Here is a 20,290-nt window from a genome sequence, read left to right as displayed (position 1 = left end):
GAGAAGGATAAATATTACCTGAGTTGACAGGAGATGCAGACCAAGCAGCTTCCAAAACTGTAGAAGTGAGAAAGACATGGACAATCACCTATTATTCCTCAGCAAAAATGGGACATCATCTTCAGCCTTCTGTCCCAGTATATGACAGACGTATTTGTAAAGCAGAATTTGTCAAGGACTGCCTATCTTGTCTTGTGGCAAATCTTAGCAAATGATTTATTCCTTGTCATGATTGTTTTCAACTTAGACAGCATGCTGTCTTCAGTTGAATCAAAGACAATTTTTGCCCAGTGGCAATGATTTTTGATTGACTGACTGCTGACTTGTAATACTTAATTATCCTAAACAATTTGTAATATCATCTTTCAAAAGGACTCTAACTTCACATTGCATTATTAAATGACTAGCATAGGTACAATATTTTATACAAGAGTTGGAACATATATACATAATATGCTGTAGTAAACTATAATCCTAAACCTGTATCAATATACAAAGTCAATACCAAATTGAAATATTTAGCTTGTTAATGGTTGCTAATCTAAATGTAGATTCAAAAGTCTACCATTTTGTCCTATATTATTTATTCCTATATTATTTATATATCCCCTTTTTTCCTTTTCATTCCTTCTCCTCCCCCCTTTCCCTTTAATAGCAGATAGGAAAGAAAGAAGGATAGAGGAAAGAAAATGAAATAGAAAAAGAGATCATTGAATCTAACTTACTTTACTTTGTGTCCTCCCTAACTATGATAATTAGCAACATGCAACAAAGCCCCCTTTTAAACCATAGCAAACATCCATCAAATACCAAATGATCCTCACATTTTAGGAATGAGATGTCATTTTCTTTTAGGGTCACTAAGAAGACTGGGATAAAGGCTACATCCTGGGAGAGCAATTACCAATCAAATATACAGAGGCACACCTTACTACAATGTGAATGAAGTTCACCTCTACAAGATACTGTTGTACTTCTGTAACTGCAGAGCTATTAAAGCTGAGCCAGCAAGATTATGAGTTTGAAGGTAGCCTATTCTATACAGTGAATCTCTGCAAAAGAAAAATGCTTATCTTCAAGTACATTTTATCTTGATCTTTCCATAATTCTATGTATCATTTAATGTTCTGAATTAAATTAATTTTCTGCTTCAACTAGCCAGAATGATGTTGCTTTCTTGCAATTGCATATTATGTGACATATATGGTTGTTTTTCAAACCCCATTTAATCCAAACCATTTAAAATCCAGGAGTAGCACATTATAATATAATCTTATAACACAGACAAGAGATTTATTTTTATCTTCTGTGAATCCTAATGGAGGAGTGATTAGACTTTTCTAAGAATATAAACTGGAGACAAAATCTTGTTATTTAACTTAAGTTATTGTTATACATGAAGTACCATAGTTAATGTTTCTTATTTATCATTGCAATAGGAATTGCTGAAATTTCAAATATCCAATTTAAAGCCACCAAAACATTGTATGCTTTATTTATAAGTATAATCAAGAAATCCTGGTTCATTTGTAAAAAGAAACCATTTGATCATCAATTCCTAAATGTGTAAGAGGGTAACTTCTCATTTCCTTCATGAATAAAATTTCTGTATCACTAGAAAGTCATATCTTTCAGCATACGAACCCAAAAGTTTAAGAGAGAAACTACTTTGTTCCTTTTAATTAATAAAATATTCTTAACTTCATATATTAGAAATCAATGAAGAATTAATTCTAACAACTAAATTCTTCTACAGTTTAATAACAGAAATGTGTGAAATGCAATTTCATTTCAAAGGAACTATTTCATGTACAGATTCATATGCTTCACAAAAATAAGGCAATAGAGATAGGGACATGGATTTCACTGCAAAATCTGATAGGAAAACAAACAAATAAAATAGATTAAAAACCACAAGTCAGAATTCCAGGCTTCATTACTATCATTAATGCAACAATATGATAACCATGGCATGGGTTCTAGGTTGATTATTACTTTTCTCAATAAACAAGTAAAAATAGTTGATCACTTGGCTAACACATATTTACATAGGTGTTTAGTTAATATTTACTATTTCAAATTTAAATATATACCAAAGGTGCAAAATAATTAGTATCTAAATATTGGTCATAAGCAAGTTATATTGTATAGTTGTCAATCCAAAAACAACCACTAAAGCAAGGATGGTGGCACATGTTTGTAATCTTAGCATTGCAAGGCTGGTGCAAGAGGTTTACAAATTTGAGGCTAGTCTAGATTAGATAGTAAAGCTCTACACCAAAAACTAAACATACATGCTGTGTCAGAAAGATGTTGGTTTTTGGCTCTTAAAATCTTTCCACCTCTTTGAAGGAAGAGAACAACCTTCCGTTAATGAAAGCATCCCATTTAAAGTTGAGTAAAAAAGTATCTCATTCTGCACAATGTCCAGTTCTAGGTTTCTTTGTTAATTATCATCTACTCCAAGAGGAAGTTTCTCTGATAGGAGCTGAGTGAATAAAATAATGTATGGGTATAAAAATATTTTTAAAAACATAACAAATGACAAAATTTAAAAATGTAGTGTATTACAACTTCATATATATGCTAATTACCTACTAACAATAAAACTAGTAGAGAATACCAACTAAAAAAAAAGAGAAAAAGTGATAAAGTCAGAAAAGAACAGTCATAGGGGAGGGGAATAATGGGAAAATGGGGGGGGGAGGAATGGGAGGATACAAGGGATGGGATAAACATTGAGATGTAACAAGAATAAATTAATAAAAAAATTATTTTTACATAGTTATAGTAGCGACTGATTTGGGATATTACTGTCAATGGATTTAATTTGATTTATTGAATGAAAAATCTGTCAGGAGAAAGATATGCAGTCAAAATATCTACCTATAAACTATTAATTAGTTCATTACAAAGAAGGGAAATTTGATCTATTGTAAAAAACATGGCAGATAAAACATTATCTTTGATAAAGAAGTATACTTAAAGATTTATATCTCTTTTTCTATATCTGAAAACAAATGTCAATGTCTACTTAACTGAGTCAAAAGATTATTCTTTATAAGTAGCTTCAATCTGTGAACTGTGTCTTTTTTAAAATGCTTGTATTACTTTTGCTTTATTTTGTTTTATTGAACAAACCACAGGAAGCCTCAGCTGACATGTGTCAGCTATAGACTCTGTAATACCAAAAAGGTTTCAGTTATAGCATGTCTAAAAGGCTTAATTCTCCTTTTATAGTCATGTTGACATTTGAGGAAAGAATCATAAAATGCGAAGAGCCCTGTTAAGATAAACACATGCTGTCTTCTGGAATTTTAAATGGTAGGCAAGGATAACTTCAACTAAATAACCACAGCAGTTGGGCTTAGTATCAAGCATATGTGCATATCCCTCTTCCATCTTCTTCACTGATGATTGCTTTTCAATTGCTAAGCTAGAATTTTTCGTCTTATTTTTCCTTCAGAGGGTAATTTGGTGACAAGTTTATGAATTGTTATATATATACATGCTAAATTTATTTGATAGTTTGCTACTTTTGTTTCATTATTATTACTTAGTCATTTAAAATCTAAAGTTCCTCTTTGTGAAACTAATAAAAAAGAATATTAAAATAATTTTTGAGATAGATAGGAAAAACTTTATTATCTTTAAAATTAAATTGCCCATTTGTGTTTAGGGAGGCATGAGATTAGTAAAATATATTGTTTTGTCCACTTTGTAAATTCTATAGTACCTAACATTAAAATAATTCCAATAGTCCAGAGATAAACAAAAAAAGGACAAAAGAGATAAATTATTTTTAAAGTATATAATATATATGTACATAAAGTGTTTCAAGTGAGTCATTGCTGTAGCTGATAGGGATAACAGCTGTGTAATTCTGTTGTTTACTTTTATCTCCTAGTAGCATAAACAGAACCTTCTGTTACTATAATAGCTAGCCATAGGGATGAATTTTCCAGATTGGTTCAAACCTTATTTCTTCATGTTCTATTACTAAAATATGTGGTATCTTCAAGTAAAGCGTGTACTGTCAAGTTATGGAAGGTAATCAAGTATAATGGAAATTATCTATACTATTTTAAGTTAGCTTCATAAGTTGTGGGTCTTCCATAAAGAGTTAACTTATATTATCCTGCCCTCATCCTTACTTAATCTTTTAACAGCTAATATTTCCTCCTCCTTTTCTGTTGCATTTATTCTGTGATTCCTTCCTTCTAGTAAAGTTTTTTCCCTTCTCTCATAAAATCTGCAACTTTTGACTAACCTACCTGCGGTGATACTCCAAGGTAAACATTAAATCTAAAATTTGAAGCTAGATGCCATGTGAAAGAGAGAATGTAACATTTCTCTTTATAGGCCTGAATTAAGACACTTAATATAGTATTTTCTAGTTCCATTTATTCTCCTGCAAATTTGATCAAAGTTGGTTGCATCTCTTAGTTAATGCGAAAACAGAAGCAATGAACATTGCTGAGTAAGTATCTCTAAGTTAAATTTGTTGCCCTTTATTATGCTCAGGAGTGATATAAGTTATATCTACTTTTAGATTAAAAAAAAAAAAAAACTCCACAGTGATTTCATCCTGGATACACCAGTTTATTCTCAGATCAGCTGTAGAACAGTAGCCTTTTCCCACACCTCTAATAATTATTGCCTTTTGTTTTCTTGATGGTAGTTGTCCTTCCAGGGATAACGTAGAATCTAAATTTGAAAAGAAAGAAAAAGAGCACCAGAAATTTAATGTTAGAGCCATGGTTTGTTTTGAACAATATAAGAAGAAATGGAAGAAAGGCAGTGGTTTCCTCAAGGTGAAAATCCACGCAGCTAATCCTGCAACTTTTGAAAAGACCTAGGATTGTTATCTGTTTCTAATAAAACAATAGCATATCAAAGTTTATGCAAATGTAATTTGAGGAAACAGACAGCTTTCAGCTTAAGAAGGCAGCAGAACTTGGTTGCATATCCCGTATAGTTCTGTCTTTAGATTAATGAAGGATATAGAAGTAAAGGGTTATGCAATCTTGCTTGTGAATTATGGAAAGTCACTGATGTCATATGTGTTTCAGAGGAGTCCCTACGTGGGGGCCCAGAGAGGCCATTGTGTAAAGCTGTGATAATAAAGCCTGGATTGTGATAGAGACCTCAGGATGTAGGAGGTTCCAGAGTTGTGGAATACCTGCCAAAGAAAGCTGCCCACAGAGAATGGAACCCACTCAAGAAAGAGAAATGTATTGTAGTCAACAAAGCCCTTTAACATCAGGCACTAAGCTAGTGGATTAGAAGTTTGTTTTTCTGGATTTGGTCTTGCTTTACTCCAGTATTTTCTCTTTATGTTCTCTTTTCTCCTTTTTGGAATTGGAATGGCAATGTACATTAATGCCAGTGTAACTTAGAAGTGGACTGTGTGTGTGTGTGTGTGTGTTTTTTTTTTTTTTGAGTTTCCACTTACATGAAGTTACAATTAAGAGGTTGCCACCTATTCTAAAATATATAGTGTATTTGCAGTTGTATATGTGATACATATGTCATGTTATGCATGATTATTACCTGGATAAATATATAATTCATTTGCCATTGTATATAGGATAGTTATCATGTCAGGCATAACTATGACTTGACTACTGCTTTCCTTTGGAAATTAAACATAAAATAAGGAAGTATGACTATGTGTCAAGTTAAAAAGGTGTAGATTTGTGATGGCCAATCTTGGTTGTCAACTTGGCTATATCTAGAATTACCTAAAACTGAAGTAATTCTGCACACTTGTGAGATTTTTTTTCTGATTGGATTACATGAAGTTGCAAGAACCAACCTAAATCTAGATCATTTGATGTCAGAAGAACCATTGTACATCTGAACCACATTTTCTAATATCAACCAACATAAAATTACATAGGAGAAGGAAGCTTTTGCTTTTTTCCTGCTTGTTCTCACTTTCTTTGGCAAGTTCAGTGCTCCCATTTCTGAGCCATTACTTTGCTTGTGAGAAAATTGGCAGCTCTCAAGAACATTCCTGCGATGCTACTATATCCAGTCTAGTAGAATGAAAAACTACCCCTAGCTTCACTGTGAAATATTTTGCGTTTCCATATGAACCTTAATATTTTTCTGTTCAATAATTAATGTAAGAGGAATTTTGGAATTGCATTTAATCCATAGATTTATATGAAGAGTAGGCCATTTTCAAAATATTAATCCTACTAACCCATGAATGTAAGTTGCCTTTATATACTCTTTTAAAGTTTTCAACATAAAGGCCTTTCATACACTCAGTGTTATTTCAGGTTCTTTTTTCTTAAGGTTGCTATGAATAATATTTTTCTTTGATCTTTTTTCTCAGAAAGCTTTTTATTTGTATGGCACAAGACTACTGATTTTGTATGGCACTTCTATATCCTTCCATTTGCCTGAAAGTATTTATTATGTTTAAAAGTTTTCCACTGACTCTTTCAGATCAGAATATGCTGCTGCTGTTGCTGCTGCTGTTGGTGATGATGATGGTGATGATGATGATGATGATGTGTGTGTGTGTCTATATTCATATTATGTGCAAATAATGATGCTGACTCTATATTTTCTATTTTGATCCTTTTTACTGTTTCTTCTGTGTTATTGCTGAAGGTAAGTCTTCCGGTATTATATATAATAGGTGTGGAGATAGTGGACAATCTTGTCTTGTTCCTCATTTTAAGCGAGTTAAGTCTTTCGCATATAACATACTCTTGGCTATAGTTTTGTTATGTATATCCATTATTGTGTTGACACAAGTTTCTTCCTTGCTCTCCGAGTGTCTTCAGGGATTTTAACAAGAAGAAATGCAAGATTTTGTCAAAAAAATTTTTGCCTCTATTAAGAAGATAATTTGATATCTGTACTTGGGGACATTCTTATAATTCATAATATTTATTTATTTTCAAATATTGAACTCTTCCTCCATATCTTAAATAAATCAAACTTGATCAGGGTGAGTGATTACTATAAGCAATCATTTAATGTGTTGTTGGATTCAGTTGGCATGTGTTGTCTTACTATTTTGGCCTCTGAAACACTGGGATGGACTAGTAGTTCAAAGATTGTGCATAATTTTTCTATCCATGTTCATCAGGAAATAGGTCTCTAATTTTCTTTTACTGTTGTTGAAATATTTAGTACATTTCATATCAGGATAAGATGAAAAGAGTTTGATAATGTCCCTTTATTTTATATTTTATAGAATAGGTTGAGATGTAATGGTGCTGGCTTTTCTTTGAAATATTATTAATATTTAATATTGAATTATTATTTTAGTAAAATCAGTGGTTACTCCTTATCCAGATTTATACCTAAATAACCATACAAAGAGACTAGGATATATTTTATTAGCCTATAGCACAATGGTACACAATAATTACTCTGTCCTAATCCTCCATGTTACTATAGTTTCCTCCCATTCTGATTTTCAACTTCATACTTGCTTCTTATATCCTTGGTCTGGCTCATTTCTCTTGGTGCCTCCAAGTCTTCTCCTTGTAGCTCTATCCTTTCCACCTCTTTCTTCTCCCCTTACTGAATCAGTATGTCGCACCCTATTCTCTGTTATACTTCAATATTGACTAGTTTGTTATGTTGACAACCCAGAGAAAAAAATGGTGACATATTTACACAAATTTGAAACCAGGGATACTTAGGATAAACATCATAATGCAATGTCCAGATTGATCTAGAGAGTAGGGTGAAGAAATCAACATCTGAATGGACAAGGATAATTATTATGCCAACACTTTCTCCCTTTAAATCTAATAAAAACCTCCTTTTTTCAATAATAAAGTAATATACAATAATAATTATTGACTATTTATGAAAACTATCAGGCAAGGTCTACATTTGTAATGTCCAGTCCTTATGCATTTGGCAACATAGGAGAAAATACTATCTATCTTGTCTATGAGAGTCCAAAGTTTTTTACCTAAATCAATATCTATCATACCTAACTCCTCAACGCTATCAACCTAAAAACATCTATCTAGTCCTAAAAGCATCTTCTTAAACAACTAACCTTAATTGTAAAACTAAACTAAATTGTAAAACTAAACTATCTGGTCTTCAACCCATCAGAGACTTGAGAAGAAATAAAGTTAATTACCTGAATCAACAGAAAGTGCAGTTCTGCAGCTTCAAAATAAAAATTCACAGAGGCAGTTTGTTGTCTTGACAGCCACCCAAAACTTTCTATAGTACTGGAGTATCATCTTCAGCCTTCTGGCCCAGCATAACGGACAGACATATTTGTGAAGCGGGAACTATTAAGGATTTGCTTACCCTGTGTTTGCAGAGTTTGGCAGACAATTCAACCTGAATCCAAGCTTGTCCATTTCAAGCAGAAATCTGTCTGTATCAGAAATGAGGGAATTTTGCCCAGTGGCTTATTTGCCATATTTGAAGCCATCTCCATAAGGAGGTACTTCAGTCCTCATCTTCTTTGAAATAGGCTGGGTGCTGCCAGGAGTTGACATGTCTCTTTAAAATAACAAAAATATTTTAAATGCCACATTCTGTAGGTCTCAGAGGTTTATAAAGTCCTTATCTATTTTTTATATAATCTATCTTTCTATAGAATTATATCTATCTGTTAAAGCTAGCATTTTTGTTCCTGTGACATGACCATGTATTGATCAACTAATAATTAATTTGCATGACTTGATTAACCTAACCAACCTGCCTTAGCTCTTTCATAAGTATTGGAAATAAACCTTGTATTATAATTTAATTGTACGTATACTTCATACTGAAGTATAAATGTGTGTGTGTGTGCACTCACGTGTGCGTGCGCATGGAAAGAATAACCTTAAATTTGTATTCTATACAAATGTATCAAAAATAAACTTTCTATTGCAATGTTATAAAAAATTCTACACCATTTAATTAAAATTAACGTTATCTGTGAGTAACAATTAAGGCCTTTAGTTGAGGAGTAGATTCAATAATCCCAGAAAGATGGGACAAGCATTTTCCAGCTAGAGGTCTCTGAATTCAGCCTTTATTAATCTAGTTTTTATCAGGAAGAGCACCGTTTCTTTCTCCCTTCCATGACAGTCTTGTATCTCTTGTGTTTCATCCTACATTCTCTCTAAACTTTCCTAGAGTAAGATTGGAATATTGTGACCACCACTGAGCACATTGCAAGCAGGTCCATAACAACAAGATAAATCAAAGGCAGAAAATATCTAAGCAACCTCTGCCATGGTGTTTTTTTATTCAACATGTAGTTTTAGGCCTAGCTTTGTTTAGAAGGCTGCCTATCTCCCAGTATCCTTTGTCCAAGCTTCCATGTGTCCATAGCCATAGCTTTTACCCTGTGAGAGCTGAGCCAAAAGTGGCCAATGGCTTTGTTGTGTTAAGTTTGCTCCCATCTGCTTGCAGTAGGCTTCCTTTTGCTTCAGGGCATGTCTAAAAGTCTCTCTTAGAGAGACATGTAAGAGACAGTTTTTGACCCTGTAGTTTTTAAGTTTTAAGCTTGTGCTGTCTTGTTGGGAACTTGAATTAAGTTGTGGGGCCATATGTTGAAACATCATAAATGTAATATTGAGCTACTATTGTATTAAAGCCAGCAGTAACTCCTTAATCAACTTTATACCTAAATAACAACACGAGTGACTAGGACTTATTTAATTAGCCTATAGCAAAATCTTGTGCAATAATTACTGAATCCTAAATCTCTGTGATAGTATAGTTTCTTCTCATTTTTATTTTCCGCTTGATACTTACTTTTAAATCATCTCGTAGGACTGGATCATTTCTCCTGATATTTCCCAGTCTTCTCATAGCCCCATCTTCTCCTTCCTTCTTTTTCTCCTCCCCTCACTGCATCAGGATGTCCTAGCTTATTCTTTGTTATTGCTCAGCATTGGCTAGTTTGTTTAATTGGCAAATCAGAGAATAAATCATGACATGTTTACACAAAATTCAAATAGAAGATACTTAGAGTAAACATCAGAAGACAATGTCCTGATTGATCTAGAGGGGAGCTAGAGAAATCAGCATTTGAATGAACAGTTTAATAAACAAAGTTAAACTGTATACAGTCCATAAGAACATTTTGCTAACAAAGCTTCTATGAACATAACTTAGCAAATGCCCTTGTTGTATGGTAAAGCATCTTTTGGGTGTATGCCCAGGAGTGTGTAGATGAGTCTTCCCGTAGCACTATTCCCAATTTTCTGAGAAAACACCAGATTGATTTGCAAAGTGACTGAACAAGTTTGTAATCCCACCAGAAACGGAGGAATGTTCCCTTTTCTCCACATCTTCATCAATGTTTGAATGAATGAAGGTAAACTGTACACAGTCCACAAGAACATAATGCCACTTTTACTTGGGAGATTGTTAATTACTGCTTTAATTTCACTGGTTGTTATCCATATGTTTAAATGCTTATTTATTTTTTGGTTTAATTTTTTTAGATAATAATACCTAGATGTTTACTCTTTTTTTTAGATTTTCTTTTCTTTTCCTTTCATTCTCTTTCTATCTAACTTTCTTTTTTTGTTTGTTTGTTTTGGTTTTATTTGGTTTGAGATAGGGAGTGTGTGTGTGTGTGTGTGTGTGTGTGTGGGTGTGTGTCTATGTGTCTGTGTGTGTCTCTGTGTGTGTGTAGCCTTAGTTGTCCTTCACTCAAATTGTAGACCAGGCTGGCCTCAAACTCACAGAGATCCACCTGTCTCTGCCTCCCTAAGTTCTGAGATAACAGGTCTGTGCCACTGTGCTCAGCCTCTGGATTTTCTAATTTAATGGAATATAGCTTTTCAAAGTAAGGCCTAATGATTTTCTGAGTTTCATTGTTAACTTATGTAACACCTCCTTTCATCTCTAATTTTATTAATTTGGATAGTTCTCACTTCCTTTTGATAACTTGACTAGGTGTTTGTCTAGTTTTATCTTTTCAAAAGAACAGCTCTTTATCTCATTGATTCTTTGCACTTTTGTTGTTTGCTTCCATTTATGGCTCAGCCGTTAAAGGCTAGGCTCACAACCAAAAATTATTAAAATTTATAATTTAAAAATTGCTTTGATATAAAGAATTGGAATTTTTGTTGTTCTTACTACAAATCTTTAAGGTATTATTAAGTTACTTATTTAAGATAACTTTAGTTTCTTAACACAGGCACTTAGAGCTACAAAACCTATTTTAGAATTACTTTCATTTTGTCTCATAGACTTTTGTGTGCTATTTTAATTTTCCTTTCATTCTATGGATTTTTTTTCTTTTTTGCTATTTTCTCCATGGCTTATTTTTTTCAAATACTATATTGTATATTCTCACTGGAAGATTACAATTAAGCAGTAATAAGAGAAGCAAGTAAGAGTAAGAGAAAGAAGAAAAGGTATGAGGATAATAGAGAAGAGTTTATGAGATGTTCCTGGAGAACACATTATAGTCAACTGTGTGCAGCTTTAAAACCTGAGGAATGAATAGAAAAGACATGATGAAAAATTCATACAAGAATGGAAATTGAATTGTTGAAAATAAAAAGAACACTTATTATGTGAACTGTTGGCATAACTGCACTGAATTGAAAACTGAAATTCTCATCTCTCTTTTGCTCTAGCATGTTCCACTTCATGGTATGTCCTTGAGGAGTGAGTAGAAACTGTTAGTCTCATCAGCCTCAGTTGGTTCTTACTTGTGAGGGAGAGCATAAATAATTTTCTCAATGTTCCTTGGTATCCCTGTATTCCATTATGGTCTCATCTGCTCCTTCAGTGCTGGTTCATATGAGGATCAGCACCTCCCTTGAAGATTCTATTGTTTTCCCATGAGCAGCATTCTTCCCAAATAGGTTCACCAACTGCTTACTAAGCATACAATTATATGAACCGATGAATGCTATTTTCATTTAATCCACTGCAGTAGCTTATGTTTTATTTAAATAATTATTTCTTTGAGAGTTCTGATTAATTTAAAATCATGTCCATAAAATATGCCTGTAATTATGTCATAATACAGAGCAATTACTATGCTATGTCAGAAAACTGATATACATTAGATGATAAGGAAACTATTTTTTTGCCCTTAGTCCTTAGATGTAACTGATCCTTGTAATAAAATACAACTTAACAAAAAATATTGACATGAGTATTCTATATATTTTGTAGTGATGGCTTAGAAATATGCTTTCATAAATTAGTAACTTTTTAATTACACATATATAAAACAAACTACATACAGCAGGGAGAAAATAAATGTATTTTACAAAATTAGGAAAAATGAAAAAAGTGAAACTTTGATAAAAATAAGGCACACAGAAGAGCACTTATTATGTAATAAGACTGTAGCAATATTTGCTGCCATACTAATTTGTATGTCACGCCATATCAGTCCACTTACCTATTAAGTATGACCATAGTTTTATTTGCATTCATTTGTCCTTTTTACAATTAGGAGAAACCACCATGGTTAGCTAACCAGATAGCATCCTAAACCAGAAATGTTCCGGAATTACTCTGGTAATGCAGGCTCTCGTCTTCCACTCCATCAAGGAAGTAGAAGCCTCTCACACATTAGTTTTCTCAGTGTATTTTGCAAGGCTTTTGTTATTTATTTCTTACTGAAACTTGACTGTGAACACATTGAAGGAAGAAATCATGACATCTTCAACATTTTGCAGATTTGATGCAGTCCTTAAAATGACAATTTCAATTTTTCATTAAACATGACTTATTGAAAAAATGAAAATAAAAAGACAGAATCCATATGATTAACATCATGTTTTTTGTCACTCATTGGAATCTTAATTTTAATATCTGAAATCATAAAGATGAGACTCTGGAAAATGGCACATTGAACTTGGGCAAACTTGTTCAGTTCTGATAGAATGTAAAAGTAAGGATAGCAAGTACAGATTTCATTTTTCTTCAAACACAAAATTTAAAAGGCGTAAAGAGCTTGGCAAATATGTTTTTAATCCAACAGATGCATAGCTTTTCAAGTTTTGCTCATTAAAGAAACTAACATAATGAAAAAATTAATAACTTTTTAGAAGAATTACAAGTTAAAATAAGCAACTTTGGGTACTAAACAATGAAAATAAGGATCAATAATATATAGACAAAAATTAAGTAATAAATTTCTTTAATAAAAATTCTTCTGGTATATGTCTAAAATGATAATTGTGTAAATTGAGCTTCAGTGATATATCTGTCCTTCTTATTAAAGAGGACATGCATGTTTTGCTTAATTTATGTATAAGGCTTAAATTAAGAAATAGAGAGTATCTGAGTATGGCGGCACATGCCTGTAATCCCAGAATTTAAGGAGGCATAGTTCAGGACAGCCAAGGCTACACAAAGAAACCTTGTGTCAAAACACTAAAAACCAAAACCCAAAGCAACAAAAAATAAAAATAAAATAAAACAAAAACCAACAAACAAAAGAAGTAGAAAGTAATTTTCCTGTATATATTCTATTACTTTTAAACTTCATTTAGCTTAGAATAATCTTTATCACAAAATGGCATATTTCATGAAGTTATATAATGACTTACTAAAGAACTTGCATTTAATTACAGAAACTACTTGATAGTGTGTGTTTTCATTGATACTAGCTTTCAGATAAAAATATTAATGCATAGAAAATTTCCATACTTGCTTAACATAATATGTAGCCAGGACTAAATTCTAGTAGTTTTCATCAAGATCATTTTTTAATTCTAAATTTCTATTATTGAAAACACATTACATTCAAACAATACATTCTGATTAGAGTTTCTCCTAGCTGTTCTTCTGAGTTACTCTTCACTTTCTCCTCTCTGTAGAGTCCTATCATTGTTGACACTCCTTGGAATACTCATAAAATGAGATAAAAACCAAACTAACTGAAATAGGACAAAGCAAGCAAGCAAGAAGAAAAGCACAGGAAACACATACAGACACATAGGCACATGTTCATACACTCAACAATCCAATAAAAACACCAAATTGGAAACCATAATACATGTAAAGGACCTGTAAGATAGGAAAACAAACACAATTCCCAGACTTAATATTAGGAGATAAAGAGCCGTCAAAGCTGTCATTGAGTGGCATCCATATTCCAATGGCCAAGAATCTGAGACTAAAAAGGATAGGGACCTAGGGGGAAAAGCCAAATGCCCTGCTAAAAGAGTGAAGTAATAAAATAACACCTAATCTTATTCTGCTATATTCATAGATCAGTGTCTTGGTTAGCCATCATCAGAGAAGCATGCTCCCACTGTAGATGGAAACACATACAGAGATCCACAGCCAGACAACATACAGAGAGTAAGGACCATTGGAACATTTAGTCCTATAAAAGTTTTCACCATCAAATATTCCCCTCAGAGCTCAGGGAACTCTGTGTATAAGGTGCCAGAATGAATTTAAGAACTACAGGGGTAGAGAACACAGAGAAACCAAGTTCTGCTAAACACAACAGCGCTTGCACACATACTAGTTAACACAGGCTATTGCAGCATGCACAGGGCCTGAACCAGTCTGCATTAGATGGATTCCCAGTACTAAAAGGAAGATTGGATACATTCCCTCATCCCTGATCCAGAATTAATGGGCCTTTGCAAATGAAAAATTAGTTTTCTCCAAGGGAGTCTAACTGGGGAAACAAACTGCTCTTTTTAAGGGTTAAGATGTTTTTAAGTCTAGATAGATGGTTTAAGTTGATAATGACAAGATATAATAGATATTGATTTACATTCAGAATTTCAGATGCACCGAGATAGAAAAGATGTTTTCTTCAAGGTTGTCAACTACAAATAGCCAAAGCACTCTGAATGTAACATTTATATAATTCTCGATTGTTTCATGGTTCTTCTTGATGTAGGTAGTTTCTTATATATGTGTGTGTGTGTGTGTGTGTGTGTGTGTGTGTGTGTGTGTGTGTAATAATATAAGTGTATATGTAAAAATTAAAAAGAAAGAACAATACTAAACTTCATATGGAACCCCCAGCACATCCCCCCAAAACAACCAGATATTTAAACAATCCTGTACAAATAAATATCTTCTGGAGGTATCTTCATTCTTGATAGCAAACTGTAATACAGAGCAGAAGTAATAAAAATCACCTGGTATTGGCATAAAAGCTGACAGGTTTGTCAATGAAATTGAATTGAAGAGAAAGGTGTCAAAGTTATAAAGTGGAGAAAAGAAAATATCTTCAACAAATGCTGTTCCTCTCATTGGATGTCTTCATGTAGAAGACTACAATTAGATCCACATTTATCAACCTGTACAGAACAGAAGTCCAAACAGATCAAACACCTCAATATAAAATCAGATACACTAAACTTGGTAGAAGAAAAAGTGAGGAATAGCCTCAAAAGACAAAAGACAACTTCCTGAGCAGAACAGAACAGCAGTGGCTTAGGCTCTAAGATCAGGAAAGCTTCTATAAGGTAAAGGACATAGTCAAATTTCTACAAATAAGAAAATAGTCCATAGAATATAAGATTCTCATCAACCCCATATCCAAGAGAGGGCTGAAGTGCAAAATATATAAAAAATTCAAGAAACTAGAAAGCAACAAAGTAACCTATTTAACAATGTGGTACAGAGCAAAACAAAATTCTTGACAGAAGAATTTCTAATTTCTGACAAACTTCTAAAGAAATGTTCCAAATCCTTAACCATAAGAGAAATATAAGTCAAAATGACTCTGAGATCCTACCTTACAGCAGGCAGAATGCCTAAGAACAAAAACTGATGATCATGTGGAACACGGGGAATATTCCAACACTGCTGGCAAGACTGAAAATTTGTATAGGTACCTTGGAAATCAATTTAGTTGTTTTCCAAAATATTGGGAACAGTTCTACTTCAGAACTGAACTATACCACTCCTGGGCACACAACTAAATGATTCTTTACTATCCCACAAGGACACTTGCTCGACTATGATCATAAAAGTTTATTCATAAAAACGAGACTGGAAACAACCTAGATATCCCTCAACAAAAGAATGGGTAAATAAAGTGCTGTAGGTTTACACAATGGAGTTTTATTCAGCTATTAAAAACAATGATGTCATGAAATAGGCAAATTGATAGAAATAGAAAATATTATCGTGAGTAAGGTAACTCAGACCAAGAAAGTCAAACATGGTATGAACTCATAAGTAGCTATTAGTCATAAAGCAAAGTGTAATAATGCTACCATCTGCAATCCCAAAGATGCTACATAACCAGGAGTGCTCAAAGAGTTATTTGAGAATCTCACTGAGAAGGAGAAAAAGATAAATGTTTTGAGTAAATAGGGGAGGGAGGATACTGGATGGTGGTGAGATTTTGAATGGGACCAGGAAGTATCAGCTGCAGGGAGGAAGATTGTACTACCAGAGACAATTGAAATGGGGAGTTCAATTATCTGGTAAGTTTGAATTCCAGGGCAATGGAAACTTCCAGAAACCTATGAGGTAAGCCTAGTTAAGACATCTAGCAATGAGGGATATGGCCATATCATGTAACTAAGCTTGACATCTAATTAATTAATTAATTTAAAAATCACCATACCTAGACCCCCTATACAGATGGGCAGCTTGGTTCTCGTATGAGTTCCATACTAAGGGAAATGGGAGTTGACTGACATGGATTCTGTTGCCTGATTTTCAATCACTTTCCCCTGCAGGGCTTCCTAGACAGGCCAGTTCTGGGGAAAGAGGATGCTCTCAGTTCTGATGAGACTTGATATGCTGAGGTGGGTGTATGGGGGGATATCCTTCTTTGATTAGTAGGGAAGAGGAAAACAGAACCACAGAGGGAGGGTGGGAATAAGAGAAGAGGAGGAAGGGGCTATGACTGGGATGTAAATTGAATAATTAATCATTTATTTTTAAAAAGAAAAAATTAAAAATCACCATAATCAAACTGGATCTATAACAGATGTAAAAACACAATTATAATTTACCACACATAAAACAGTATAATAGAACACATAAACATAATTAATGGTAAAAATAATATGAACATTTCAATATATGCAAAAAGAATCATTTGACAAAAGTTGAGAATATCTTCAAAAGAAGAGCACAAGATAAATTACATATAGGAAGATAAATTTTTAATACTTTTATTTCATTACACATGTATAAAACAAACTACATACAGCAGGGAGAACCATGTGACAATCATGAGAATAATGAGTCTGTACATGTTACATTCATAGTGAATTGGCCATCTGCATTCTTCCAGTTTGAAGTAAGTGTCTTTCCTGTCTTATTGTGTCTAAATTTCCAAATGATATTCAATATCTAAACTATCTCAACTCTAATAGCTTAACTTCTTTATCTTGATCTGAAATGATCTTATCCCCTAACCACCTAAACTTGGTTGTAAAACTATACTATCTTGTCTTCAATGCCCCTCAGAGACTTGAGAAGGAATAAAACTTAAATTCCTGAGTGAACCAGCAGTGCGGGTTAGCAGCTTCCAAAATGTTCAAATTGACTTAAGACAGTTTACTGTCTGACCAGTCACCCAATACACTTTGTAACCTTGCAGCCCCATCTTTAGCTTTCTGGCCTAATATCTCTGCCAGACTTGTTTGCAGGGCAGGAACTATTGAGGACTTGCTTACCCTAACTTAGCAGGTTATGGCCATTGACTCTGCCTGCATTTAAGTTGCCCATTTTTAGGCAGATTCTGTTTGTGGCAGGAAAGAAGACTATGGCTGGTTTGTCACCTTTGAAGCCATCTTCATAAGGAGGATCTTTGATGTTCATCATCATCTTTGAGGTTGGCTGGGTGTTGTCAGGAGTTAACTTGTCTTGTTGAAGAAATTTAGGATTGTAAGAAAAAATTTAAACCCATATTCTTTGTGTCTCTGAGGCTTTTGAATACCTTATTAAACTACTTTACCACATATATTGATAGAGTCATATCTATCTGTTAGACTTAGGATATATATTCTTGTGTTAAAATCTGCCAAGTATTTGACATGCCCATGTTTTCTATCAGTATACTAAGTTCTATACAAATGACTTAGACATAACCTTCATCATAAGTAATAATTAAGGCCTTGAGTTAAAGAGTAGGTTCAATCATCTAGCTTCTGTTCTATCCTCCCTCTATGTTCCTAAATCTCCCTTTCTTTCTTTTCTGCTCCCATCTCCTTGCATATAAAGGCAAAGAGAGGCGTTCCTGCATTTCCCCTAATTTTTTCTCTATATAAGACCAATAATGAGGGGATCCAAGATGGCGGCGAGCAGTATGAACCGCGTTTGGAGGCTCCAGTGAACAATTCAGGGAATTGCACAGATTTCTGAGCCAGGAACACCGAGGTCCGAACATCACGGCAGCGGGAGTGCTCCACGGTTCGGAGGGACCAGGGTGCGGAGGACCTGTGTGCCCCTGCACACGGGAGGAGCGTGGTTTTTCGCTGATCGGAACGGCAGCGGCAGAGGCAGCAGCACCAGCGGCACCAGCAGCGGCGGCTGAGGTTTGCAGCTCATAGCCTTCCGGTGGAGGCGATTGGTGTGGTGGCTGGTGGGAATTGCTACGGGAGAGGGGACTCGGAGCAGGATTTGGGTCGCGGGGAGCCTTGGGACCCAGACTGGACTCGGCGGACAGTTCGGCCCCAGAGTCCCGGGTACTGGCCCGGCCCAGCAAGCAATTCTGCCTGAGGCACTAACTCAGCTCCAGCCTCAGCTCCCCTGCTGTGGCGCAGGCTCAGTTGAGCTCGCAGCTCCACACTAGGCACTACCTCAGCTCAGCTGCAGCTCCCCTGCAGTGACACAGGCTGGGCGGAGCACTTGTTCCACCACTGGCGCTAACTCAGAGCAGCTGCAGTTCTCCTGCTGTGGCGCAGGCTTGGTGACGTGCTCAGTTCCATCCTAGGCACCACCTCAGCTCAGCGGCAGCTCCCCTGTGGTGACACAGTCTGGGCGGAGCACTTGTACCACCACTGGCGCTAACTCAGAGCAGCCGCAGTTCTCCTGCTGTGGCGCAGGCTGGACAGAGCTCTCGGTTCCACCAGCTCTAAGACTCTGGTTGGACACAGTGTGCAGTTTGAATCCAGAATTCCTGGCTGAGATTGGTGGTCAGTTCGGGCCCTGAGTCAATAACTGACCACAGCACGCACTTTGGGCCAAAAGGCCCTAGCGGAGCTTGGTGCGTAGTCCCAGCCCAAAAATTCTGGCTGGACCCTGTGTGCATTTTGGGCCCAAAATCCCTAGCTGAGCTTGGCAGACGGTTCAGGCCCTGAGAATCTAGCTGAGTTCTGCCCGTGGTTCGGTCCCAGTGCTCCTGGCTGGACTTGGCAGAGAACACAGAGGCTGTGGATACCTTGGCCTGACCCAATGCTCATTCAGAGACCAGAACAATTGCAGGATCCACAGCAGAGGGGGGCTGAGGATCACTGGCTGTGAGAGACCACAACAACAGGGCTAACCTCCTAACATCCACACCAGTGAAGCTTTGAGCTCGCAGCCTAGGGAAATCGTGAGAAAACAAGTGAATCTATCGTCAAACACCCTCCATTCAACTCTGGAAGCTACCCAACAAAAACAAAGACGGCAAGATGTCTAAAGGACAGCGAAAAAGCATACACAAAAAAACCCAAAACAACATGGCGTCTCCAGTTTCCAGCTATCCCAAAGAAAACAACCCAGAGAACTCAAATACAACGGAAATACAAGAAAATGACCTCAAATCCTTAGTAATGAGGATGATAATGGAGGAAACAAATAAAATTCGTAATCAAATGCAGGAAGATGCAGACAAACAGGTGAGAGACATAAAAGAAGCACATAGAGTGGAACTGGAAAAATTGCAGGAAAATGCAAACAACCAGATGAAAGAAATAAATAAAACGGTTCAAGCTCTGAAGACCTATAAAGAGGCAATGGAAGAAACTCAGGAATATACAAAAAATCAGATGAAAGAAATCAAAAAATCAGTTCAAGATCTGAAAATGAAAATGGATGCAAAGATAAACACACAGACAGAAGAAAAACGAGAACGTGAGACCTCAGAGAAGAAGGCGAGCAACACAGAGGTGAGCTTTTCTAACAGAATCCAAGAGATGGAAGAACGAATCTCAGGGCTAGAAGATACAATCACAGATATTGAATCAACCATTAAAGAAAATGCCAAATCTGGAAAACTCCTGACACAAAACATCCAAGAAATTAAGGACACCATGAAAAGAAGAAATCTGCGGATAATAGGCATTGAAGAAAGAGAAGACATCAGACTCCAGGGCCCAGAAACTATTCTCAACAAAATCATAGAAGAAAATTTCCCCAATCTAAAGAAAGAGATGCCTATAAACATACAAGA

This window comes from Acomys russatus, chromosome X (genome assembly GCF_903995435.1).
Source record: "Acomys russatus chromosome X, mAcoRus1.1, whole genome shotgun sequence".
Classification (NCBI taxonomy): domain Eukaryota; kingdom Metazoa; phylum Chordata; class Mammalia; order Rodentia; family Muridae; genus Acomys; species Acomys russatus.
Note: the sequence above shows the minus strand (reverse complement) of the source record.